Raw genomic sequence first — 26,360 nt, 5'->3', positions numbered from 1 at the left:
TACATCTCTCTCTCTCTTTTATTGATAAGTGGAGCAAGAATGATTTTTCTCTTTTCCAGACTTTGAAATGAGAGATATGTAGCAATTCACATTATGATTATTTCTGAGATGAACTTAAATATATAGGATCTTAGTACATACTGATCTTCCCTGGTGGCTCAGCTGGTAAAGAATTCGCCTGCAATGTTGGAGACCTGGGTTCAATCTCTGGATCAGGAAGATCCCCTGGAAAAGGAATCAGCTACCCTCTCCAGTATTCTGGCCTGGAGAATTCCATGGACTATCCATGGAGTTGCAAAGAGTCGGACACAACTGAGCAACTTTCACTGTCTTTAGTACATACCAGCCCTAATTAAATGAATACGTGAAACACTTGCACCAATTATTGTGTTCCAGAGAAAAGTCCACATTCTGTGTGTTGTTTTCTACCATAGCCATTTCATATGGGACTCAGAATTATGAGAGGAAGTGCATTTATTTTCTCTTACTCTAATTGTACATCATCTTGAAAGCCCAAAGGTATGTCGTGTTCAGAACAGCAGTTTGTGCTGTTGTTCAGTACACACCAATTTAACACACTGTTAAAAAGCTGCAGGTACCTGAGGGGCTGATGCAGATGTCATGTTAAAACATTTATTTGAAGAGGTAACTTGTGTTTGCCCAGGGTTGCCCATTTGGGAATGCTCCTGTGCATATCATAAGCTTGGCCCTCAGTTTGTCCCTGCTCATAGTTTGGAGTGGCTCCTTTCATTGTTTGAATTTGGTTGCACTGAAAAAGCAAGCCTGTTACTTCATTGTAAAAAGAAAGTGCTTGTCCAAGCACGTTGCATGTTGGCAGTTTAGAGTCTGCTCTTTTGCTGTCTGGAACTTGGACAACTTTTTAACCTCTCCAAGGCAAGGTAGCTGTGACAAGGTGTCAGTTACTTTAAAAAAGTAAATAAATCACGGGCTTTGAGTTTCGGTGTAATAATAAAGATCCAGTGTCCTCACATGAGTTTCTCATTCCATGATTTTGAATCATATTTTTTGTAGTGAATGCTCTACCTTCAAAGTAAAACTTTAAATAAAAGAAAAAGCACAGTTTGAAGAGCAGAGCATTCTGAGAGGAAGATTTTTAAGAATTAACAATGAAAGAACAGTGTGTTAACTTTAATAAAGTGAACTAAAGAACAAAAAAAAAAATTAAAGATGTATTTGAAATTTAATCTTTCCTTGCCTGTTTTCTTTACCAAATCAGGAAATGCCAGGATAGCTATAGTGTGAACTTCATGGTACTAGAGGATGTGACTTTCAGTGTTTAAAATATTTTATAAGCCAGTTAGTCACTTGCTGTAAATTCACTGAAGACAAATTTCCATGAATAATTCCAAACTTACTCTATAGAACAATACCTCAAAAACTGACAAATCCAGAGATAAAAGTCCTTATGACTTAACTCTATTGATTGGCTAATATCAAACAACAGTCTACATTTGCCAGATTCCTTCCAAAATCATAAACTGTACTTCTTTAAGAAAGAAAATAAAAATACTAATCATTAATTAAAGAGATTGTTTGCCTGATAACAAAGTGGTCTGCAAATATATGAAGCTTGATTTTGCTACTCTTTACCAATTAATTTTCAGGCTATCCTGGGAGCTCAGCCTAAAGAATCTACCTACGATGCAGGAGATACCAGTTCGATCTCTTGTTGGGAAGGTCCCCTGGAGAAGGGCATGTCAGTCCACTCCAGTATTCTTGCCTGGAGAATCCCCATGGGCAGAAGAGCCTGGCAGGCTACAGTCCATGGGGTTGCAAAGAGTTAGACAGGATTGAACACCCACATACCAATTAATTTCCAGGGTTTTTCAACTATGTGTAATAGAAGAATGATACCTTGCTGAGCAAAAATTATGTTTCACTTTTAGTTTCATTTGTTCTTATAACCTCAACAAAATATTTCTACTTAGCAGTTTTCCAAACTTATTTCAGTATTTCTTGCTTTTACTGTTTAATGCTAGGGTAGTATTCTGGACATAATATTGTGCCAGAATACTATATATATTACATTTTGTTTTTCACTGTTTAAAAAAAAATAGGCTAATAACACATGAGAGCATTAGTCTATCAACTTTTTTGTTATATATTCCTGTGATTACTTTTTAGCATGAGCCACCAATATATGCTTGCTTGCTAAGTTTCTTAGTCATGTCCAACTCTTTGTGACCCTCTGGACTGTAGCCTGCCAGGCTCCTCTGTCCATGGGGATTCTCCAGGCAAGAATACTGGAGTGGGTTGCCATACCCTTCTCCAGGAGATCTTCCCGACCCAGAGATCAAACGTGCGTCTATTATGTCTCCTGCATTGGCAGGCAGATTCTTTACCATTAGCACTGCTTGGGAAGCCCAAATAAATGTAATCTAATTAACATTATACCCATAACAATATCCTGGTTTTAGTATTATTCTGCAGTCATATGAAACACCACCATTGGGGGAGTTGGTGAAAGGTTCATGGGAGTCTATGTACTGTTTCTTACAGTTGTCTGTAAGCCTATAACTATGTTAAAAAGTTAAAAATAAGATGAAAGAGAAAAATGATCCACTGGGTATAAAATTAAGACAATTCAGTACACTCAGTCGGGTCCGACTCTTTGTGACCCCATGGGCTACAGCATGCTAGGTTGTCCATCGTCAACTCCTGGAGCTTACTCAAACTCATGTCCATTGAGTCAGTGATGCCATCCAACCATCTCATTGTCTGTCATCCACTTCTCTTCCCACCTTCGGTCTTTCCCAGCATCAGGGTCTTTTCCAGTGAGTCAGTTCTTTGCATCATGTAGCCAAAGTATTGGAGTTTCAGATTTAGCATCAGGCCTTCCAATGAATATTCAGGACTGATTTCCTTTAGGATTAACTGTTTGGATCTCTTTGCAGTCTAAGAGACTGTCGAGAGTCTTCTCTAACACCACAGTTTAAAAGCATCAATTCTTCAGCACTCACTTCTCTTCATAGTCCAACTCTCACATCCATACATGACTACTGGAAAATCATAGCTTTGACTAGATGGACTTTTGTTGGCAAAGTAATGTCTCTGCTTTTTAATATACTGTCTAGCTTGGTCATAACTTCTCTTCCAAGGAGCAAGCGTCTTTTAATTTCATGGCTGTAGTCACCATCTGCAGTGATTTTAGAGCCCAAGGAAATAAAGTCTCTCACTGTTTCCATTGTTTCCCCATGTATTTGCCGTGACGTGATAGGAGCGGATTCCATGATCTTAGTTTTCTGAATGTTGAGTTTTAAGCCAACTTTTTCACTCTCCTCTTTCACTTTCATCAAGAGGCTCTTTAGTTCTTCTTCACTTTCTGCCATAAGTGTGGTGTCACCTGTCTGAGGTTATTGATATTTCTCCTGGCAGTCTTGATTCCAGTTTGTACTTCATCTAGCCGGCATTTCGCATGATGTACTCTGCATATACATTAAATAAGCAGGGTGACAATATACAGCCTTGATGTACTCCTTTCCTGATTCGCAGCCAGTCTGTTGTTCCATGTCCAGTTCTAACTGTTGGTTCTTGACCTGCATACAGATTTATCAGGAGGCAGGTCAGGTGGTCTTGTATTCCCATCTCTTTAAGAATTCTCCACAGTTTTTTGTGATCCACACAGTCAAAGGCTTTGGCGTAGTCAATAAAGTAGAAGTAGACGTTTTTCTGCAATCTTCTTGCTTTTTCGATGATCCAGTGGATGTTGGCAGTTTGATCTCTGCCTTTTCTAAATCCAGCTTGAACATCTGAAAGCTCACAGTTCACATACTGTTGAAGCCTGGCTTGGAGAATTTTGAGCATCACTTTACTAGCGTGTGAGATGAGTGCAATTGTTCGGTAGTTTTTACATTCTTTGGCATTGCCTTTCTTTGGGATTGGAGTGAAAACTGACCTTTTCCAGTCCTGTGGCCACTGCTGAGTTTTCCAAATTTGCTGGCATATTGAGTGCAGTATGTCACAGTATCATCTTTTAGGATTTGAAATAACTCAACTGGAATTCCATCACCCCCACTGGCTTTGTTCATGGTGATGCTTTCTAAGGCCCACTTGACTTCGCATTCCAGTATGTCTGGCTGTAGGTGCATGATCACACCATTGTGGTTATCTGGGTCATGAACATCTTTTTTATATAGTTCTTGTGTGTGATTCTTGTTTCCTCTTCTTAATATCTTCTGCTTCTGTTAGGTCCATACCATTTCTGTAAGGCATGAAATCTCAGAACCTTTCACCAACTCCCCCAATTATGACGTTTCATATGACTGTAGAAGAATATTAAAACCAGGATGTTGTCATTGGTATAATAGAGTTAGTTAGACTATTTAATAGTTCAGAAATTAAATTAGACTATTTTAATCTGTAGTTAATTCGACTACAGATCTTTTTTAGCTTTCACCAGCTTTTGAATGCACTCCTTTGTGTTTGTGCCTTTGCCTCTGTGTACTTGAATGTGTGTTTGTGTGTACGTTGCTGGACCCCATTTATAGATTCATGTAATCACTACTACAGTCAAGATATAGCATTGTATCTTAGATCACCACAAAGAATTCTTTTGTATATTCCTTTGTAGTTGAATATCCCCCTATTCCTTTCATCTCTGCCTGTCACCTTTCCTGTTGTCCTTTCCTGATTGAGAATCGGGAAAGGCAGTCACAAGTTGGTGTCCATCTCCACAGTTTTGTCATTTCAAAAATGTCATATAACTATAGTCATACAGCAAATATGTTATTATGGGAGATTGGCTTTTATCAGTAAACATTATGTTCTTGATATTTCATCCAAGTATGTATTGATGGTTATAACTTTTGTTTAATTGCTGAATAGTACTCCACTGTATAGATATATCTGAGTTTGTTTAACCACTTAACCTGTTAAAGGACATTTAGGTTATTTCCAGATTTGGGCTCTCATGAATAAGTAAAGCTGCTTTAAACAACCATATAAAGATTTTTGTGTGAACAAAGGTTTTCAGTTCCTTGTGACTTAAGTTTACAGTTGGTCAGTCACATGGTGTATTAGTTTTCTATTGTTGCTGTAAGAAATTATTACAAGACTAGCCACTGAAATAACAAATTTATCATCTTCCAGTTCTGTAGGTTAGAAGTCCAATATGGATCTCACTGGCTAAAGTCAAGGTAAATGTCAGGGCTGCATTCCATTCTGGAGGCTTTAGGGGAGAATCTGTTTCCTTACCTTTTCCAATTCCTCCTGATGTCCTTGCCTACTGGCCCCTGCCTCCATCTTCACAGTGAGCCAGGTTGTATCTCACTGCCTTTCTTCCATAGCCACAGTCCTCCTCTGACTGACTCTCCTTTACCTCTCTCTCCACTTTTAATCCTTACCTAATGTTAATCTCGGAGAAGGCAATGGCACCTCACTCCAGTACTCTTGCCTGGAAAATCCCATGGACGGAGGAGCCTGGTAGGGTGCAGTCTATGGGGTCGCTAAGAGTCGGATACGACTGAGCGACTTCACGTTCACTTCTCACTTTCCTGCATTGGAGAAGGAAATGGCAACCCACTCCAGTGTTCTTGCCTGGACAATCCCAGGGACGGGGGAGCCTGGTGGGCTGCCGTCTCTGGGGTCTCACAGAGTCAGACACGACTGAAGTGACTTAGCAGCAGCAATGTTAATCTCCCATTTTTAATCAATTCATCAGGAACCCTAATTCCAACTATAACCTTAATTCCTTTTGCTAGGTAAGGTTCATATTCCCAGGTTCCAAGGATTAGGATATGGACATCAGTGGGGTAGTGGAGCCAGGTGTGTATTGTTCTGCCTATTTCATGTGATCTGTCTTTTAAAACTGCTAAACTATCACCCGGCAGGGCTATACCATTTTATGTTCCCACCAGAAAGTATAGAATCCAAGTTTTTTATATCCTTACTAGCATTTGGTGTTGTGATAAGTCTGTAGTGATATCTCATTGTAGTTTTAATTTGCATTTCCATAATGGCTAATGATATTTAACTTTTTTATATCCTTATTTGTCCTTAATATCTCCTCTGTGGTGAAATGTCTATTTATGTCTTTTACCCAATTTATTGTTGAACTCTTTGTTATTTTATTGTCATGTTTTGAGACTTCTTTATGTATCCTAAATACAAGTTCTTTGTTGGATATGTGCCTTGAAAATGTTTTCTCTCTGTCTGTAACTTGTCTTTTTATCTTCTTTAATATGTTCTTTTGCTTATAGGAAGCTTTATAAAATCTCATTTCTTGCCTTAAGTAAGTCATGCCATGTACGGCAACCATGAATATCTCATGGGGTTTTAAAGAAATTTACATTACACAGTAATTGTTACTGAAAAGTGTTTTTTAGGTAATATTTTATGTTGATCTGGATGCATTTAGAGTTGGACCCAATGATATGCTAGAACTATCTCTTACCAGTTTACAAGAGCAGCTTTAAATTTTTTCACAAATGTTACAAATCAATTTTTAAACAATCAGTACAATGTCTTTGCCATTAATGGGAAGTTAAGTAAGTAAAGGAAACAGATTATGACACAGTTCATAATTATACTATGTGAAAGAATTTAAAATATAGCATTAACATTGGTCTTATTGAAATTATTTGTTTTGGCTAGATGTTAATTGCTTATTTTTTAAGATATATGTTTAAAAACTTAATATTATGTAGATATAAAAATTAGGTCAGATATTCAGTTCAGTTCAGTTCAATCGCTCAGTCGTGACCTACTCTTTGCAACCCCATGAATCGCAGCACGCCAGGCCTGCCTGTCCATCACCAACTCCTGGAGTTCACTCAGACTCACGTCCATCGAGTCTGTGATGCCATCCAGCCATCTCATCCTGGGTTGTCCCCTTCTCCTCCTGCTCCCAATCCCTTGCAGCATTAGAGTCTTTTCCAATGAGTCAACTCTTCACATGAGGTGGCCAAAGTACTGGAGTTTCAGCTTTAGCATCATTCCTTCCAAAGAGATCCCAGGGTTGATCTCCTTTAGAATGGACTGGTTGGATCTCCTTGCAGTCCAGCGGACTCTCAAGAGTCTTGTCCAACACCACAGTTCAAAAGCATCAATTCTTCGGCACTCAGCTTTCTTCACAGTCCAACTCTCACATCCATACATGACCACAGGAAAAACCATAGCCTTGACTAGACAGACCTTAGTCGGCAAAGTAATGTCTCTGCTTTTGAATATTCTATCTATGTTGGTCATAACTTTTCTTCCAAGGAGTAAGTGTCTTTTAATTTCATGGCTGCAGTCACCATCTGCACTGATTTTGGAGCCCGAAAAAATAAAATCTGACACTGTTTCCACTGTTTCCCCATCTATTTCCCATGAAGTAATGGGACCAGATGCCATGGTCTTTGTTTTTTGAATGTTGATCTTTAAGCCAACTTTTTCACTCTCCTCTTTCACTTTCATCAAGAGGCTTTTTAGTTCCTCTTCACTTTAAGGGTGGTGTCATCTGCATATCTGAGGTTATTGATATTTCTCCCGGCAATCTTGATTCCAGCTTGTGCTTCTTCCAGCCCAGCGTTTCTCATGATGTACTCTGCATAGAATTTAAGCAGGGTGACAATATACAGCCTTGACGTACTCCTTTTCCTATTTGAAACCAATCTGTTGTTCCATGTCCAGTTCCAGCTGTTGCTTCCTGACCTGCATTACAGATTTCTCAGGAGGCAGGTCAGGTGATCTGGTATTCCCATCTCTTTCAGAATTTTCCACAGTTTATTGTGATCCACATAGTCAAAGGCTTTGGCATAGTCAATAAAGAAGAAATAGATGTTTTTTGGGAACTCTCTTGCTTTCTCCATGATCCAGTGGATGTTGGCAATTTGATCTCTGGTTCCTCTGCCTTTTCTAAAACCAGCTTGAACATCTGGAAGTTCATGGTTCACGTATTGCTGAAGCCTGGCTTGGAGAATTTTGAGCATTACTTTACTAGCGTGTGAGATGAATGCAATTGTGCGGTAGCTTGAGCATTCTTTGGCATTGCCTTTCCTTGGGATTGGAATGAAAACTGACCTTTTCCAGTCCTCTGGCCACTGGTGAGTTTTCCAAATTTGCTGGCATATTGAGTGCAGCACTTTCATAGCATCATCTTTCAAGATTTGAAATAGCTCAATAGGAATTCCATCACCTCCACTAGCTTTGTTTGTAGTGATGCTTTCTAAGGCCCACTTGACTTCACATTCCAGGATGTCTGGCTCTAGATGAGTGATCACACCATCGTGATTATCCAGGTTGTGAAGATCTTTTTTGTACAGTTCTTCTGTGTATTCTTGCCACCTCTTCTTAATATCTTCTGCTTCTGTTAGGTCCATGTCATTTCCGTCTTTAATCAAGCCCATCTTTGCATGAAATATTCCCTTGGTATCTCTAGATCTCTGTTGCTGTTAAGTCACTTCAGTCGTGTTCAACTCTGTGCGACCCCAAAGACGGCAGCCCACCAGGCTCCCCCGTCCCTGGGATTCTCCAGGCAAGAACACTGGAGTGGGTTGCCATTTCCTTCTCCAATGCATGAAAGTGAAAAGTGAAAGTGAAGTCGCTCAGTCATGTCTGACTCTTCGTGACCCCATGGACTGCAGCCTGCCAGGCTCCTCCACCCATGGGATTTTCCAGGCAAGAGTACTGGAGTGGGGTGCCATTGCCTGAAGAGATCTCTAGTCTTCCCCATTCTGTTCTTTTCCTCTATTTCTTTGCATTGATCGCTGAAGAAGGCTTTCTTATCTCTTCTTCTTATTCTTTGGAACTCTGCATTCAGATGCTTATATCTTTCCTTTTCTCCTTTGTTTTTTACCTCTCTTCTTTTCACAGCTATTTGTAAGGCCTCCCCAAACAGCCATTTTGGTTTTTTGCATTTCTGTTCCATGGGGATGGTCTTGATCCCTGTCTCCTGTACAGTGTGAAGAACCTCATTCCATAGTTCATCAGGTACTCTTATCTATCATATCTAGGCCCTTAAGTCTATTTCTCACTTCCACTGTATAGTCATAAGGGATTTGATTTAGATCATACCTGAATGGTCTAGTGGTTTTCCCTACTTTCTTCCATTTAAGTCTGAATTTGGTAATAAGGATTTCATAATCTGAGCCACAGTCAGCTCCTGGTCTTGTTTTTGTTGACTGTATAGAGCTTCTCCATCTTTGGCTGCAAAGAATATAATCAGTCTGATTTTGGTGTTGACCATCTGGTGATGTCCATGTGTAGAGTCTTCTCTTGTGTTGTTGGAATAGGGCATTTGCTATGACCAGTGCATTTTCTTGGCAAAACTCTTTGTCCTGCTTCATTCTGCATTCCAAGGCCAAATTTGCCTGTTACTCCAGGTGTTTCTTGACTTCCTACTTTTGCATTCCAGTCCCCTGTAATGAAAAGGACATCTTTTTAGGGTGTTAGTTCTAAAAGGTCTTGTAGGTCTTCATAGCACCATTCAGCTTCAGCTTCTTCAGCGTTACTGGTTGGGGCATAGACTTGGATTACCGTGATATTGAATGGTTTGCCTTGGAAACGAACAGAGATCATTCTGTGGTTTTTGAGATTGCATCCAAGTACTGCATTTCGGACTCTTCTGTTGACCGTGATGGCTACTCCATTTCTTCTGAGGGATTCCTGCCCGCAGTAGTAGATATAATGGTCACCTGAGTTAAATTCACCCATTCCAGTCCATTTTAGTTCGCTGATTCCTAGAATGTCGACGTTCACTCTTGCCATCTCTTGTTTGACCGCTTCCAATTTGCCTTGATTCAGGGACCTGACATTCCAGGTTCCTATGCAATATTGCTCTTTACAGCATCAGACCTTGTTTCTATCACCAGTCACACCCACAACTGGGTATTGTTTTTGCTTTGGCTCCATCCATTCATTCTTTCTAGAGTTATTTTTCCGCTGATCTCCAGTAGCATATTGGGCACCTACTGACCTGGGGAGTTCCTCTTTCAGTATCCTATCATTTTGCCTTTTCATACTGTTCATGGGGTTCTCAAGGCAAGAATACTGAAGTGGTTTGCCATTCCCTTCTCCAGTGGACCACATTCTGTCAGAAGAAGGTCAGATATTAGTGTTATTTTAAATAACTTTTGGAATAAATCAAAATTGAAAACTAATACTCATTCATCCCTGCTCGTTTTAGGTACTGAAATAAATATGTAATGACTTCATACGTTAAATCCAGTCTAAAGCTAAACCAGTTAAGACAGAGTTGACATATCAGATTTGGCCACTTTTCTATAAAGTATTTTAATGGTTTAATCAGACCCTGAATTATCTTCAGGTCTTCCCCAATGGCTCAGACTTCCCTTGTGGCTCCGCTGCCAAAGAATCTGCCTGCAATTCGGGAGACCTGAGTTCGATCCCTGGGTTGCAAAGATCCCCTGCAGAAGGGAAAGGCTACCCACTCCAGTATTGTGGCCTAGAGAATTTCATGGACTGTATAGTCCGTGGGGTCGCAGTGGGACATGACTGAGTGACTTTCACTTTCCCCAGTGGCTCAGTGGTAAAGAATCCACCCACACTGCATGAGACACTGGAGATGCAGCTTCAATCCCTGGTTCAGGAAGATCCCCCCTGGAGAAGGAAGTGGCAACCCACTCCAGTATTCTTATCTGGAGAATTCCATGGACAGAGGAGCCTGACAGGCTACAATCTATGGGGTCGCAAACAGTCAAACACTGAGTGACTGAGCAAAATATCCCTTTTTTTTTTAAATGGCTTAAAACAGCACAAATTTATTATCTTGCAGCTCTGTAGATCAGAAACCTGACACCAATCTCACTAGGAAAAGATCACAGTATCAGTGAGACACATTATGTTCTAGAGGCTCCGGGAAGAATCCATTTCCTTATGTTTTCTGTCTTTTAAGTGTTGCTTGCTTTCCTTGGCTCATCCCCATTTTCCTTTATCTTCAACACCACCAGAGGCAGGCTGAGTTCTCATGTTGCCATCTCTCCAGTTCCCTCTTCTGATACTCTCTTCTACTTTCAAGGACCCTTAGAATTATATTGGGTTCATCAGGATAATCCAGAGAAATCCCCTATTTTAAAGGCGTCTGGGTAGCCTTTATTTCCATTTGCCACCTTAACTCATCTTTGCCATATTGCCTCACATATATTCATAGGTTAGATGGATTAGGATGTGTACATTTTGAGGGGCCATTATTCTGTCTGCCACAACTTTCTATCTAATTATTTATACATACATCCTGAGAAATACAGTGAGTCATTTTAAAAATTGTATTCATATCCCAACTCTGTTTTTCCAAACCCAACTCAGTTTTCCCAAACTCTAACCCCTCCAAAAAAAGAGAAGAAAACTATCCAAAGAAACAAACCACAGAATGAAATAATTGTAAAGCTAAAAAAGTTACATTCTGCTTTTGCTATATGAGTTTAAGAGATCAAGATCTCCATAGTATCACCTGTTTGCGAGTTTATGTGTGAAAATCTAAGTGCTCATAAGTTACGTCTAAGTCCCGCTCCCAGAATGAATAGATATGATCTTGTTACGTAATCTGCCCACTGTTTACCTGAAATTGTTTAAGCCCTTTTCTTTTCATTGAGATATAACTGACTTAAAACATTTTGTTTTAGGTATACAATATAATGATTTGATACATGTTCAGTTCAGTTCAGTCGCTCAGTCGAGTCCGACTCTTTGCAACCCCATGAACCGCAGCACGCCAGGCCTTCCTGTCCATCACCAGCTCCTGGAGTCTATCCAAACTCATGTCCATCGAGTCGGTGATGCCATCCAACCATCTCATCCTCTGTCGTCCCCTTCTCCTCCTGCCCTCAATCTTTCCCAGCATCAGGGTCTTTTCAAATGAGTCAGCTCTTCACATCAGGTGGCCAAAGTATTGGAGTTTCAGCTTCAACATCAGTCCTTCCAATGAACACTGAGGACTGATCTCCTTTACGATGGACTGGTTGGATCTCCTTGCAGTCCAAGGGACTCTCAAGAGTCTTCTCCAACACCACAGTTCAAAAGCATCAGTTCTTCATTGCTCAGCTTTCTTTATAGTCCAACTCTCACATTCATACATGACTACTGGAAAAATCATAGCCTTGACTAGACAGACCTTTGTTGGCAAAGTAATGTCTCTGCTTTTTAATATGCTGTCTAGGTTGGTCGTAACTTTCCTTCCAAGGAGTAAGCATCTTTTAATTTCATGGCTGCCATCATCATCTGCAGTGATTTTGGAGCCCAAAAAAGTAAAGTCAGCCACTGATTCCACATCTATTTGCCATGAAGTGACAGGACTAGATGCCATGATCTTAGTTTTCTGAATGTTGAGCTTTAAGCCCACTTTTTCACTCTCCTCTTTCACTTTCATCAAGAGGGTCTTGAGTTCCTTTTCACTTTCTGCCATAAGGGTGGTGTTATCTGCATATCTGAGGTTATTGATATTTCTCCCAGCAATCTTGATTCCAGCTTGTGCTTCCTCCAGCCCAGCATTTCTCATGATGTGATATCTGTGTATATTGTGAAATGATTGCCTAGTCTATTTTGAAAGCCCATGTTTTTCCTACTATGTATATCACAGTGCCTCCCACTTTTTAACTTGCCACATTCCAGATATTACTGGTTTTCCTATTTTGCCTCAACACCCACCAAAGAAAATTTCCTAATCTGCATTCTCTGCCTCCAGGGATATTTATTGCCTGAATGCATCTCTAATTAGGATGCTCAAATAGTGTAACAAGATGAAACAAGCGTTCTAATGTCAGAGGGGCTCTTTTGGGGACCCTTGGGGCTATTGATGTGGAGGCTCTTAGCTCTGCCCTAGTTCCAGTCTGGCTTATTATTCCTTGTTCTTTAGTTCACTTCTGAAATGCATAAGGTCTCTAAAAACGCTAGGTGTGTCCTCTCGCCCCCCCTTTTTTCTTTTAAACTATGTGATATCCTAATAATGCAAGAATAAAGGAGAAAGACTTTTCAGCAAAATAGATTGTTTTTAATTTGGTAATTGTGTAGCAGACGTTTAGGGCCCTGAATTGCATGTTCCAGGATAGCAGAAGAATATATATAGGCAGCACAGTTTCATGACAGGTTTTTCTTGAACATTTCTAGATGGCATTCTACATTTTTTTCAGTATCTTACATTTCCATGTTATACTTTTGAAAATATATATAGATTAAAGTGCGTGTGGGCATAAATTAGCATAAACTTTCTAAAAGGTAGTTAATATATAACAAAAAAACTTCTAGTGTTCCCCTTTTGTCCTACTAGGAATTTATCCTAGGATATAATAAGCAATCCATGCTGTTAGTGTAAAATGTTCATTGTAGGATTTTTATAGATTGAATCTCTAATGGTACCCATCTATCTTAAGAGTAGTTTTGAGGATTGAATATTACATATATGCTGTATGTATGTAACAAAATAATGAGCAGCTATTAATATGGTGATATGTATTATATGTATTGCAGTAAAAGAAATCCATACACTATAATTACTGGGAAATAAAAGTAGGTTATAAAACAGTTATAAATAGCACAACTTTATGTGAAACAGCATACATTACAATGGTATGGAAAATTGCTCCCCAAAATATTGACAAATATTACCAAATATTTAATTCAGTAATTTGTTGTTGTTGTTGTCGTTCAGTTGCTGGGTCATATCTGACTCTTTGTGACCCCATGGACTGCAGCATGCCAGGCTCCTCTGTCCTCCACTATCTCCCAGAGTTTGCTCAAATTCATGTTTATTTTCTAATTAATGTAAATCAGTATTGTGTCAAAACTGTTTACAATCTGTGTAATTTTTATATTCACAGAAATCAGTTATCTTTATTTTTAAAATAAACTGAATGAGTATAACGTTGCTATTTACTAATAATATGGCTTTTAATTTATTCTAAACTTCCTTCTGTATAAAAGAAGAGTCATAATAAACTTTCAGTTTAAATGTCAGTTATAATCCCCATCCCATCTTCCTTCCAATTTATAAATCCTGAGCCATTCTTGGCTGCATAATAGCTGAAATGAATGAATGTCTTCTCAAAGGATGTGGGGTCAGATTTCTCATCAGCAACTTCCTTAGCACAAGTCACGCTGTCAAAGAAGTGGAGGAGGGGTGAAGGGAAACCAAGATGTTGATAGAACCCAGGAGAAGTCAGCCTGATGATTGCAAGGAGTATTGGCAAAGTTGAGAATTAAGTTGCAGTGTTAAGACTGTATTTAGTTTTGCTTATTGTTTAGAACTCAGTCATGTTTTAAACATTATCTTGGTGAATTTCAGGAAGGAGAGACCATCTTTCATTTGGACTCAACAATTTTATTTTTAGGTGTATACATAGAGGAGAAATTTTCTTGGTTAAAAAAGAAAAAAAAAGGTTTTTTAAGGAAAAACTTTATAGACAGCTGAAGTGAACGGTAATCTGAGTGTACGTGTGAAGGATGTACTAAATGACTGTGTGTCATACCCCTCCCACCCACACCAGAACTTTTACCTTGAAACATGACTGCTTGTTCCTGGCTATTCTCAGACATAACACGCTTTTAAAGAACACTGTATAATCAAATCCGAGGTGTTTAAAAATAAGTGAAACAAGGTATCCTGTGATACAGCATATGGCTCTTCAGAATTTACAGGTTATTTTTTCTTTCTTTCTTTACTTCCCCATTTGGTTGATATTAGACAATAAACCCATTTCAGAATTATTCACTGAGAAGGAAATGGTTTAACAACTCCCAGCTGTGGCTGCATAGGTCATCAACAGCTCCCTGGAATTTAGGATCAAATCTAAGTCAATATTATCAGACTACTTCTGCCCAAGATAATAAAATTTGAAGTCCTGTGTTTAAAGAGGACTGACATGTGGGTGAGTACTTGAGGAAGTGTTTTTCAAGTATTTTTGTTTCAGAAAACAGGAGAAGAAGGAGTGCAAAACCAGGATACTGTATTGGGGGTTTTAGTTTAAGATTCCTCTTACAGTTTCTTTCCCTAAGAAATTTTGGTTCTCTTTAGCAACCTGGTTGTCAAGTACTATAGTGAATCTTACAGAAAATAGGAAACTGGGGAAATGAAGAAATTCACTTGCTATTTGTGCTGAGATTGGGTGCAGGTGTAATAAAAGTGGGCATCTGATACAAGAACAAAGAGAATTCTACTCCATTGAGCTGAAGTGAATCCCATATCTATATAGGTTTAGAGGTTTTTGTTAGGATTATTTTGTTTAGGAAAGTTATACAAGTTTTACCTTTAAGAACAAACTTTTTGAATCTAAGGGGTCTCATCATGAATTGAAACTTATGTGTTTACCTGTCATTTCCACTCTGTAAGCTTTTTTAAGATACAGATGATATTGCTTATTTTTGATAAATCCAGTACCAGATGTAAATATTTGTTTGGTTAGGTAATTAATTAATTTTGCCTTCTAACACAGGATATTTGCCTAACAGTAGTTTTATACACACAGGCCTACCTTTTATTTTCTGCAACTTCTAACTTCAGGAATTTGGGAATGGGAATAGTTTTGGTATAGCAGTTTACAAAATTTTAGCATTAAGGGATGAAGTTAAAATAAATTGAGTGGGAATTGGAAGGAACAGCAATATTGGAAGTTGTTTTGTATTTTAATTTTTATGTACTAGAGGATAGGAACTGGTCAGCTGTGGCCTTCACTGCATTCAAACATCAAAATCTGTGACAAAAATGAATTAACAACCCCTTCCCACATTGCCACTTAGTGTGATATGTCAATGCTAAATGTGGGATATTAATTTACATAATTTCTTTCATATTTTAATTCCTATGGATAATATCTATATCCATAATTTGCACATATATAAATATAAAAAAACATCATAATATCTATTTCAGACAATAAGACATAAAACTTTAATTCTTTGTGTGGTATTTGTATTTAAACAAACATACATACATACACATATACATAATATTTCTAGTAGAACTTACCAAGAAGACTTTAGCTCCATTTCTTAAAATGAATATAAAATTCTAATTAATAGACATTTTTCGTATCTCTGAACTCGAATGAGTTGAAATCATGAATTTCTGCTAAAAGTCTATGACAAGAATTTGGGACCCAGTGTCATTGGAACAGTACCATTCTATTACACCCTTCTCTTAACAAGTAAAATCTAAATGGTTTACAGGATTATTTCACTTTCTAACAATTTGTGCCTCTAGTAGGAATCTAAACAAGAGTTAAAACAGAGTTCAGCATAACTGAACAACAAATTGAAATTTTACTTGGAAAACACCTCTATTGTCACAGGTTCTATTTTCTAGTGAGTTTTAGAAGTGATTCTTTCGTTGTTGTTATTAATAAGCTAAGTATTTTTCAGCAGATAATGATTCATTTTTAAAATGAATTTACACATTTTTAAACTATTATTAGTGACAATAAGCAAAAGTGTTTTGGAGAGAAAGATGCTCTCTTGTGACGGAAGTTGATGGGGCTGATTTATGCTTCCTTAAGGGTAATTTATCCAGTGTTCTAACAGTTTAGTTTGTATTTGAGAATGGTTTCTTCAGTGAAGGTCTCCACAAAGCCTAGAATTGCCTGGACAAGTTGGTAGCTACTGGCCCTGTGTGGCTGTTAAGCACTTGAAATGTAACTTATCCAAATCAAGATGTGCTTTAAGTATAAAATATACTTCAGATTTCAAAGGCTTTATATAAAAAAGTAAACTATTTCTTGAATAATTTTACATTGATATTTAAATAACACTTTATATTGATATTTAAATAATCCTTTTGTATTGTATTAAATAAAATATATTATTAAAAGGAAGTTTACGTTTTTTGAAAACTTTTAAAATGTAGTTACTAGAAAATTTTAAATTATTTTGTATATGTGGCTCACACTCCATTTCTATTGGGCAGCTCTGACCTCAAGTTTTACTCTTATCATTGTCAGAGTTTAAATGGATGATGATCTTTGATGCTGAAGATATAATCAGAATGGAAATCTCATGCTTCAGAGCTAACGGGTCCTGAGTCAGAGGTGGTTTCCAGCTTTTACTTACTTTTTACTAGTCTCAATTGTATCCTACTTTTTGTAGAAAATACAATTTTTCCTGAGCTAATAGGATATCAGAATATTTCTTCACTTCTCTAGATCTGGCAAAATAAGTTAGAATATTATGACAGGAATGACTCTAACATATAACACTTTCTTGTGTGTCTGTTATTTTAAATTTAAAATTCTCTGTCAAAGCTCCAGGATGGCTTTAGCACATGTTTCTCCTTGCTCTGAAAGCTGTTATTTTCAGGCAACAAAAGTTCTCAAGCACTAATATTCCGGTATGAAGTTGCTCTGTGTTTTATAATATTACTGGCATAACAGCCATGCATGGTTTTAATCTTTCGATTAAAGGGGTATCTTTTCTTCAAGAGGATGTTATTTTTATAGTGTGGTCAAGGGACTTACCTCATAATCACATCTGAATGTTTCTTCTGTGACAAAGGTTAGGGATTCATGCTGAGCAAAAAGCAAGCCCCCCAATTTTAGAGCTGTTTCAGTTACTTCTTACAATCTCCTAATTTATTATGCTTCTAGATTATTTAATCTTTCCTTGTAGCTCAGTTTGTAAAGAATCTGCCTGCAATGCAGGAGACCAGGGTTCAGTTCCTGGGTCGGGAAGATCCCCTGGAGAAGGAAATGGCCACCCTCTCCAGTATTCTTGCCTGGAAAATCTCATGGATAGAGGAGCCTGGCAGGCTGCCTACCATCCATGGGGTTGCAAGAGTCAGACATGACTTAGCAACTAAACCACCATCATAGGTTATTTAATGTTGCTTTTTGTATGCAGATCATTGGGGAGAGGATTTATAAGAAAGAATAAGTTTTAATAAGTCTTTCCAATTAATTCTTTCATCACATGGCTAGGGTGAGGGGAGATGGGTAGAGAGAGAGAAGATGAAGCCAGATAGATCCATGAACTGAGGAGACTGGAGCCAAGAGAATGCTCTGCTTCAAGATAAAGGCCAACTAGGTACATTTTTGTTATTGTTTATTTGGTACTTCTCCAAGTTATTTCCTCTTAAAGTTCTTGAAATTTCTAGTCAAGTTTGAATTAAAATCCAAACTGATGATGATTTGCTTCCTGGATTTGTAAAAGAAGGACTAGAGGTAATACCCTTTTAGCAGAGATCTGGCAGAAGTTTGATTAGGGGTCAGGGGATCATTAAAGGCCCTAAAACATTTTGTGAAACTAGAGTTCTTAGTCTGAGAATCTAGGCCAACAGAGTTTCAATAAATTAAATCTTATCATGAAGATTATAAAGGCAGCCCCTATATTCTTTTTGGCTAGGCACCTAGAGGTGTAATGGTGATACCATTTATATGTAGTGATCATACTTTCTTATATTTACTTTTGAGTTCTTTTGAGTTTCTTACTGAAAATTAATTATAGAAATTACTTAAAATAATCAGATGCTTTATCTGTCATTTCAGAACCTCCTTCTCAAAAAAATCTAAACATTTCACTGAAGCTCCTGAAAGTAAACTGTGGTTTCCCAGATCATATCATTTACTCCTAATCTGTATATTTTTTTCACTCTCCTAGGCAATAGTCTGGTATGTTCTCTCTCCTCAGGCTTTCAGTAGCATCTGCTCTATCATCGGTCTCACCTGATGTCTTTTTAATAAGAAAACTGAATAATCAGAAGGAAAAGCATTCAAGAGAAAATACACCAAGCTAACAGGGATGATAAATTTAAGGAACTATAAAGCAGCTATTATAAATCTATTTAAAAGTTTAAAGGAAAACATAATTAAGAGGAGATACATGGAAGGTATGAAATAAATCAAGTGAAAATTCTAAAGCTGGAATATGTAGTATCCAAAGTAAAGATTCACTGATTGAACTTATCAACAGATTAGATACTACATAGCAATAAAATTGTCCAAACTGAAGCTCAAAAAGAAAAAAATACAGAGCAGGGGTCCAGTCATGGAAAAAAATACAGCCTCAGTAACCTGTGGGATGATATCACATAATCAGAGCACTTAAAAAGAAATCAGAGAGATTGAGGCAGAAAATTATTTGATAAAATAATGGTCACAAAAATTTCCAAATATGATAAGAAAATATATATTTTAATAAGCCCCAAGCGGAATATATATAAAGAAAATTGCATGAGGCACACCATAATTAAATTGTATGAAATTCATGATAAAGAGAAAAATCTTAAAAGCAGCTAGAGCAAAAGTGATTTTATATACAGATTAACATGATAATTCTGCTGATTACTTGCAGAAACCATGCAAAACAGAACACAATGAAATGACAAAATCTTAAACAAATGAATGCACAAAGCTAAACATTTCCTAATAATGATAACTTCCATTTCGGTTAGTACATCTTATACACCAAAATTATAATATTAGATTTAATATACATTATCTCATTTCATCCTTAGAACACCTCTGAGAGGTAATAAAATAACCATGTCTTAGAAATGAAAATAAGTCTCAGAGAATCCAAATAAGCATCTCTTATTAAATATTTCTATTTTAAAAATAATTTTAAATATTTAAGAAAATAATTGTAGATATTTAGAGTGCTTTGAATAAATACCAAGTGCTATGAAAGAATACAGGAAAGGGATTCTAACTTAGTCTGGAAGGTTAGGGAATGCTCCCCTGGGTTGCTGATTTCTAAGCTGAATCTAAAGAATGAACAGGCTATTAGCTAGAAAAAGAAAAAGTGGGGTGCAGACGATCATACTATTCAAAGGGCTCAGCATTTGAATAGACATCAAGGCTAGAGAGAGGATAGTGTGCTCTTTATTTCAAGGACAGTGGGAAACAATTGATGGTGTTAAGAATGTGATTGCAGAATGGCTGACAGTCATCCTGTTTGCTTTGAAAAATCATTTCATCAAGCCAGCACTCTCTTATGACCAGTCTTTGAAATCCAAGAATAGGATGCAAGGATAACCATGGAAAGTCTCTCAAACACTGAGAATGGGCCAAAGTTAGAATCCACAGAATCTGGCAGGTTTGAAAGTAGGAAATGAGAAAGAAGAGACATAGTTCCTAGGTTTCTGGGTTGGTGGAAAGGCTTTTTACTGAGAATGGGAAATATTGGAAATTTTGTCAGCTTGGAAATGAAAATTATGGATTATGTTGGGTATGTTTGTATGGATATACCTTTGTGACATCCAAGTATAGTTGTCAGTTAGAAAGTTTGACACAGAAGCCTGGAGCTCAGAGGAGAAATGTAGGCCTGCCATTTAGATTTGGGGAATCATTTGTCTATAAATGATAACTGAAGTCAATGAATGGAAAAGTGAAGAGAAGGAAGAGAAGATTAAGTATAAATTCTGAGGAACTTCAGTCTTTAAGTTTAGGTAGAGGGAGAAGAACTAGTCAGCAGGCAGGGCTGAGTAAGAACATCTGGAGAAATGAGAGGTATAGTGTGGAGTGTCAAAAGCCAGGAGAGACGTGTTTTAAGAACAAAAGAGTAATTTAGCTTTTCAGACCCTGCTGAAAGTTTAGGCAGGATATGGGCAGATAAAGTATTTGTTTTTTAATTTAACATTAATGACATTTAGTCGTTGATTATCTTAATCAGGGTCCTTTTGGTGGTGTGATAGGAACAGATTGGAGTCAGCTGAAAAGTGACAGATGAGTAACTAGAGACAGCTATTGCTTCACTCTTTAACTATGCATGGGGAAGAAAGAGTTTGGGCAGTAGCTAGGATGAGGTAATGAACCAGGGTTTTTGGTAGATAAGAGGTATGTGAGTGTGTTTAAACCATGATGGAAAAAAGAAAATAGAGCTAAACTTGAATTTTCCCAGAGTGAGGACAATTGAAATGCTATGTTCCATGTTGGCAGGATGATGTGGGTTTGAAGGGAGAGCTGTTCAATAAGAAGGCTAGTTGGCCTGATAAAAACATAGATAAAGTAGGTGAAAGCATACCATCTAGTCTAAATTTCATTTCTTACCATCACACTGAAACCAGGTGAGGACATTGCTTGCTGTTTCTAAAGGAAATCTTTTTTGTTAGACCAAAAAGGAAAACTAACCCCAAAAAAGCAGATGAAGATACTGAACTGACATCAAGGAGCAATATCAAGTAATAAAAAACAAAATTCATTCATTGTTTAAATCATTAAAGCAGAGTTGTCTATTTGAGAACTTTTATATCTGCAGTCCTATTAATTTTAATATCCAAGTGTTAATTCATGATCTATATGATTTTTAATTCTTTCTTAGAGAATGTGGTAGACTTTAGTTGCCACCTTCAAACTCTTTAACAGTCTGTAATATTTTCCTAGAATTCTGTTTTTTCTTTTTTTCATGCAGAGATCTCTGTCCTCCCCCACCTTCAGAGTAAGATTTGAAATGATACATTCACATCTGTTAGCGCTGTGCTAACCTCTGTTGTCCAGCTGTTCTGGTTCTGTTTTCTTTCCCTTTCCTCTCCTCCTAGTCTCCCAAATCTTAAAAAAAAAAAAGTTGGGATAGAAAACAAATTGTGTCTCTTTTATATTGATATTTAAGGTGGAATAAAGGTAGTTATAGAAGCATCTATCAACATAGCACTATCTTGCCAAGCTAAGTATTTGGGTTGGAAATCATTATTTCCCAGCTGCTTCAAAACAGGAAGTATCTCTGTTAGATGATAGATAGCTCCCTGATGCTGCAAGGGAAGGCCTCTTTCATTTCTCTGCACTTTTGAGCAGTACAGTGAGTTCTGCAGTTTCATACATAGGAGCCAAATATATACATACCTAAATACATACATGTGTATATATATATGCACACATATATATTAAAAATACATTTGCAGTATGTGTTCACACACACACATCAGTACAGGCATATCTCATTTTGTTGTGCTTTTTTTATGCTTTGCAAACATTGCATTTTTTACAAATAGGTTTGTTATCATCCTGTAAGTCTATAAGCACAATTTTTCCAACAGTATTCGCTCACTACATTTCTCTCTGTTATATTTTGGTAATTCTCACAATATTTTAAGCTTTTTCATTGTTATTAAACTTGTTATAATAATCTGTGATCAGTGATTTTTAAAAAATTTTATTTGTTTATTTTTTAACACCAAAAACATTTTGTACTGGGGTATAGCCAGTTAACAAAATTGTGTGTTCTGATTGCTCCACCAATTGGCTTTTCCCATCTCCCTCCCTCTCCTTGGACTTTTCCTGTTCCATGAGACACAATATTGAAATTAGGGCGAATTATAACGCTACAGTGTCCAAGTGAAAGAATCAATTGATGTGGCAAACTTCATTGTCTTATTTTAAGAAATTGCCACAGCCACTCCAGCCTTTAGCATCCACCCTGATAAGTCAGCACTCATCAGTCAACATCAAGGCAGGACCCTCCACCAGGAAAAATATTGTGACTTGCTGAAGACTCAAATGATGTAACCTTTTTTTAAGGTTACAAATACAATAAAGTATTTTTAAATGAAGGTATGTACATTGGTTTTTTAGACATAATGCTGTAACTTTATATGTACTAGGAAACCAAAAAATCTTAGATTCACCTTATTGCAATATTCACTTTATTGTGGTGGTCTGGAACCCAACCTGCAATATCTCTGATGTATGCCTGTCTGTATGTGTAAATATATGATAAAATACCTTCAAAGGTTTTTAACATAGAATTTCTTTTCATAAGCCAGCCCAGGCACATCCTATCCAACAATTCAGGCAAAGTTCTTGAATCTGTCAGAAACAGCCTATAGGTTTGCACTGGGTGATTAATTGCCAGGAGATTCTGGTTCTATATTTCATTAGATATAATTGTTATCTTTTCTAAAGGTGTTCTTTTACTAAGCTCCTACCTTAAACAGGGGGAAACACATACACACATAACTTACATTCCTGATGCTTAGCACTTCTTACAAAAAGAAAAAGGAAAAGTTTAGCTTAATCCAGTAACAAAGGCCTATTTGTCTTGGTTCACAGATGATTTTTCCCCCAGTTTTTACTAAAACTTAATAATATTTTAAATTACCTAGAAATTTGTCTTGGGATAGCAGTGTGGAATAATGGAATATAGTTTCGTTATCATGATCTGAGGGTATGGAATTAAACCTTAGTTCAAATTCCAGGTTTGCTATTTAATGTTCCTCTGACCTCTGGCAGTTATTTAACCTCTTAAGCCACCATTTTTTGTCTTATAAACTGCAAATTAGAATATCTCCTTCTGAGTGTTATTGTGAGGATTATACAGATTACCATAGTAAAGCATTTATCACAGTTGTGAATATATAGAAGGAGCTCAATAATGTTATCATTTTAAACATATTTAGAATGCTTCCTCTAAATCTACCACTTAATCATGTATGACTTTTGACATTAATTTAAGCTCTGTGGACTTATGTCTTCTTAGCAAATGTAAGAGTTTAGAAATGAGAGAAATCTATATGACACTGATATCCTGTGACTTTCTAATTATCTTAAGGTCAAATTAAGGAAATATATTTTTGCTTTAAATACAAATTATTATTGCCTTCCCCCAAAAGTGAGAAAAGCAAGGAACCTAGCTTCTGTTTACAGGGTAATTTTTGCATTACTTTCAACTGTGAGTATTCAGTAGGATGTACTTTGGTGTAGTGACTGAATGTGGACTCTTAAGACTTCTAACATTTCCCCCAGCTCGCTTACCATATAACTGGGCAAGTTATTTCACCTCTTCCCTGCCTCAGTTTTGTTATCTGTAAAGTGGGATTAATAATAGTATCTAACTGCCAGTGTTGTGAGGATTAAATTTAATGAGTTGTTTTATGTAATGGACTTAAAACAGTGTCAGGCATACATTGTCTTCCATAGGAAGGTGTTTAATTGTTATCATCATCTTCATCCTGGAGCAGCTTCTCCATTGCCTTTAAAAAAAAATTATTTATTTATTGGCTGTGGTGGGTCTTTGTTGCTGCACATACGCTTTCTCTAACTTCAGTGAGCTGGATTGGGAAGATCCCCTGGAGAAGGAAATGGCAACCCACTCTGGTATTCTTGCTGGAAAATTCCTTGACAAAGGAGCCTGGCGGGCTAGTCCATGGGTTTGCAAAAGAGTCAGACACTACTTAGTGAATAAACAACAACAGCAAATTCTACCTATTATGATAGGCAGTTAGGGTTTGGTTTCCCTAAAACACAGAAACTATTTATGACTATAGTCCTATGAATATTTAGGACTAAGATCTCTAAAGATGCACCCATACCAACAGAGTGAGAGCAGAAAATGTTAGTAACTTATAGTCATGATAATTTTGTATGGCATTTTTTTAATGTACATTTGTGTGTGTTATATCAGTGGTCATGTATGGATGTGAGAATTGGACTGTGAAGAAAGCTGAGCGCCAAAGAATTGATGCTTTTGAACTGTGGTGTTGGAGAAGACTCTTGAGAGTCCCTTGGACTGCAAGGAGATCCAACCAGCCCATTCTAAAGGAGATCAGCCCTGGGATTTCTTTGGAGGGAATGATGCTGAAGCTGAAACTCCAGTACTTTGGCCACCTCATGTGAAGAGTTGACTCATTGGAAAAGACTGATGCTGGGAGGGATTGGGGGCAGGAGGAGAAGGGGATGACAGAGGATGAGACGGCTGGATGGCATCACTGACTCGATGGATGTGAGTCTGAGTGAACTCCAGGAGATGGTGATGGATAGGGAGGCCTGGCATGCTGCGATTCATGGGGTCGCAAAGAGTCGGACACAACTGAGCGACTGAACTGAACTGAATACAGAGATACATGTATATACTTTCTGAATAAATACAGGAATACTGGGAGAAAGTGCTCAAATTGATTTTAATAATATGAATAAAAATAAAAAAGTTTGAGGGCAACAGTCCCAAGAGCCAGTGCCTTCCACACTGACCTGGCTGTCAGTCTCAGTTGTCTCCCAGTACTCAATGGAGACAAACACGTGCTGAAGAAGCCAATCAAACTTATTCTCATAACTCCCTTAGCCAGGGAGTGGTTCTTTGCTATAGATAGGGTAAACGCAGTGTGGAATCTGGGTTATTCTGGGTGTTTTGACCACTTGGTATGACTGAATAGTGAGGTGACTGAGAGATGTCAGATCAATCAGTTCTTTTCAGTACTCATATTTGGACTTGACTATGTAAGAAAATTCTGCTGTTCTCAGTATCTAGGAATCACAAAAACACACTTTGATAGGATAACCAAAATCTTCTCCTTATATTAAATGGCAATATAACAGAGACTTTCTGACACATTTAAAAATATTTAATTATAAATATACTTACTTGCATGGGATTGAGGAAATGATTAATTTTTTTTTTAACTTACTCTGTTTAGAAAGCAACAGGAATAAAAGAAAGCCAACACATTTATTTCTTGAGAGGATTCATTTTAAGCCAGGGCAGCAGCATTTGGAAATAATTCACAATGGGTTTTTTGTGTTGTTTTTGTTTTTGGTCTCCATGACAAGTTTTCCTAATGGGTTAATAACGCCTATGTTCTAGGACATAGCTACTTAGAGGTAAGTGACCACACTCAAAATAAGTGGATTCTTTGGGGAATCTGATGGATATACTCTCTGGAAAATGTGCATACACAGTTTTTGCATACCAAATTTGGCCTCCAGTTTTAAGAGTTAACAGGTACTCCCTTCCCTAGGGCTCTCCATGAACCTTTAGGTCATTGAGATCTTCAGATCGGTGAAGGGGATGCAGCTACGTTTGTACTCCAACCCATGAGCCACTGTGTAATCCCTGTAGTACATGCATGCTGATAAGTCATTTCAGTTGTGTCTGACTCTGTGCGACCCCATGGACTGTAGCCCTCCAGGATCCTCTGTCCATGGGGATTCTCCAGGCAGGAATACTGGAGTGCATTGCCATGCCCTCCACCAATCACTGTAGTATTGACCCCGTTCTATAAACCCTGTATTTTCCAGGTTTGACTTCAGAAAGTCATTGGTACAGTTCCTAGTTTTATGTCTTGTTTTTACACTTGGAATTGTGTTTAAATACGGTATTTGTATTATCTGCTTGTTATGTGCTTATCTGCTTACAAGTGGAGAGTTGACAGAGCACATCTTATAGCAGACTTATGAGATAGGCAAGACAGAAAGAGTTGCATTTTACAGATGAGAAAACATAGACAAGAACAATTAGGATGATTTGATTCATTGCTGACGTGGGGACAAGAGACCTTCCAAGTTTACCTGTTTTTTTCAAGCCAACTTCTACAAACTGTGTCTCTGAGTTTAGTCTCTGGACTCCTTGCATCAGAGATCGCTTGCATACCTATTAAGCATGCAGTCTGCTCTCTCCCTCCAAACCTAATATATCCCAGTGAAAGTGAAGTCACTCAGTCATGTCTGACTCTTTGCAACCCCATGGACTGTAGCCTACCAGGCTCCTCCGTCCATGGG

The 26,360-nt window shown here is 37.6% G+C and overlaps 1 protein-coding gene across 1 annotated transcript in view; it reads left to right on the top strand.

Annotated features, from left to right (window-relative positions):
- SPATA5 (spermatogenesis associated 5) overlaps positions 1-26,360 on the top strand; it is a 346,722-nt gene that overhangs the window by 238,818 nt on the left and 81,544 nt on the right. The window lies entirely within an intron of this gene.

Source organism: Oryx dammah, unplaced genomic scaffold (assembly GCF_014754425.2).
Source record: "Oryx dammah isolate SB20612 unplaced genomic scaffold, SCBI_Odam_1.1 HiC_scaffold_12, whole genome shotgun sequence".
Classification (NCBI taxonomy): domain Eukaryota; kingdom Metazoa; phylum Chordata; class Mammalia; order Artiodactyla; family Bovidae; genus Oryx; species Oryx dammah.
The sequence above is the reverse complement of the archived record's forward strand: the minus strand, read 5'-3'. Positions and strand labels throughout refer to the sequence as shown.